The sequence below is a fragment of the Penaeus monodon genome, chromosome 35 (genome assembly GCF_015228065.2).
Source record: "Penaeus monodon isolate SGIC_2016 chromosome 35, NSTDA_Pmon_1, whole genome shotgun sequence".
NCBI classification, from domain to species: domain Eukaryota; kingdom Metazoa; phylum Arthropoda; class Malacostraca; order Decapoda; family Penaeidae; genus Penaeus; species Penaeus monodon.
In genome coordinates, this window is record NC_051420.1 from 5,830,348 (window position 1) to 5,832,847 (window position 2,500).

A 2,500-nucleotide genomic window follows, 5' to 3' on the forward strand; every position below is an offset into this window, starting at 1 on the left:
CGCTTGTCGCTCGGCATACGTTTGTTTTCACCTTCGAAGGTGACGCTGGCATTTTGTGAACTGTGGCGGAAGTGGGCTTGTGTTTTGCCCCGATTCCCTTTGTTGAAACCATCGACACCTATGATTATTGATCAGAACAGCATCTTTCTGTTACTGTGGTATGTATTTATGATGATTCAGGATGTTATTCTAAAGAATCTAAATGCTATATGGCTTTAAAATTCATGCGCAACCAGAACACACTGCTTCTAAACAGGGAAATGTGGATTCATGTTTTATGTACGTGATTTTGTTCTGGATGATTACATTCATTGTCACTTCCAGCTTATTCAATGATCGAACGTTTGTTCCTGCGGATCAAGGCCTGATTTAGTGATTACTAGCCAGAGCGATGGGAGGTCTCGTTGTGAATAATTAATGTTTCACTCATTTCTTTTTAATCTTAATGTTTTGCCATAGTTGGATTTCCCCCCAGATATGTTGAATGTAAAGTTTTGGTTCTTCTTGCTGGTAATGAAGAGAATATTGTACATTGTGAAAATTGCTTTCGTGAAGGAAAAAAATATATTGTTGACGTATTTGTTTGTTATTTATATTAGAGTTTGGGAATTCAAATTTTCTTTGGTTTGATTCACATAGCGACCTCAGTGTTCTATTTATCATAACTGTACGAGTAATCTATTATTTTTGTGTCTTGTTTACTTAGATGGTAATATAAGAAAATCTATATATAAGAAAATCTATATATAAAGAAAATCTTGTGCATGCAGTACCTGAGACTCCATTGTCCCTCCTCCTAGATTTATTAGCACTTCCATCCAATAACAGACTGACATGGGCGGAACTCTGGCTGTAAAGATCAGGAAACCCTTAAGAAGCACAGAGGCATCGCCAAAGGACACTTTACCACGAAAGTAAGTGTTCCATGACTATAAAGAGAAGATGAGCCATTGGAATTGTTAGGCGTAGTTTTGAGAGAATTTATGAAAGTTTCAAGATAGTAAAAATTATAAATGAATGTCTGCTTCAAACAGCTGATCAAATTAATGAACATTTGAATTACATATGTGATTTAGAGAAGAAAAGTGTGATATCCATTCAACATTAGTGTTATTACAGGAAGAAACACAGAAACTGGCTCAACAGTCTGATAATTCATGTAGTATTCTTGTTAAGAAAGTAGAGCCTCCAGTTTTTGACGGCAATGCCAGAGAGGTGCCTACTCTCATTAAGGATTACACACGTTTGGTGATGGCCCTTCATAAGAAGAATCCATTTATACTAAGGAGATCTTTACAAGGAAAGGTTAAAGAAGATATTGGACGAATTTGATCTGATGTGGGATAGCTTGTAAGAACGTTTTGGTTCTACTTTAAAGGTTGTAGATGCTGTTTTAGGTGAAATTAGTGTTTTAAAGCCAGTCCCTGAAAGAAATACTCGGAAGTTACTTGAAGTAACAAATGTCAAGCAAGGTTGGTTAGATTTAAAGAAAATAGAGTAAATGAAATAGAAAATTTTACTACAGTAACTAAAACTGAAAGATTACTTCCTAATAATTTAAAAAGGGAATGGACACATTAGGCTCAAGCCTTAGCTGACCAAGAGAGGTTTTTGAACAGCTTGTAAACTTTTTGACTGGAGAATGTCAGGTTATAGAGTACATGGAGAATGAATATAGGCTGGCAAGGATAGCACTAAGGCAGCCAATCATTAAGTCGCTAGTGCTGAAGGCGATGGAACTATAGACAGTCTGACTGTAGCACTAAGCTGGCCCAGGATCAGAAAGTTTGTCAGAAGTATATGCTTGATTGTTCAGCTAATCTGTCGTAGGCAATGGTAAATCTAGCAAACATAAGTCAGTTTGGTAGTGAATTAAAGGGTCCAAGTGTAAACAATAAGACAAAAGGCAAAAGGTATTGGTTTCATGTGTTTTGTTTGCCTGGAACCTTCCCATATCAGCAGAGACTGTGATAAGAAGATTCTCTGTAATGTTCAAGTTGGAAACAATAATACGTGAAAAACTGCATCACCCTCCTTTGCATTCTGTGCTTAAAAAAAAAAAAACTTGCATACTGTTAAAGATTTTAGTAATCTTATGGATAGACCAAGTGTTTCTCAATGATAAGTAAAATTAGTAGTGGCTCATATGATTTGTCTACGCTTTTAACTATCATCACCCAAACGGCAGCCAAGAAATTAGGCCTAAAGGGTTCGGAAATATGCCTGAGTCTTACCAAAGTGGGAAATCAGTAAGAGCGAGTAGAGAGCAAAATTTGTTCCTTTGATTAATGATAATGACAAACATTGGTTTGTGGAGGCTGTGGGCTTTGATGATATGGGTATGACAGAAATTGCTAATGGTCTGGGGGTTCACCTAATCAGATTCAGAGACCTAGTGGCAAGATTGAATTAGTTATTTGATCAGATTACTGTGTGCTCGTACCGAAAGTGGGGAAAACAATCGGAAATTTCCAGTTTGTGTATTATGATTTTGGTTGTT

General features: G+C 36.6%; 1 pseudogene; it reads left to right on the top strand.

Annotated features, from left to right (window-relative positions):
- The first annotated feature begins 202 nt into the window (after positions 1-202).
- On the top strand, positions 203-1,868 carry LOC119595204 (annotated as a pseudogene).
- Positions 1,869-2,500: the final 632 nt, after the last annotated feature.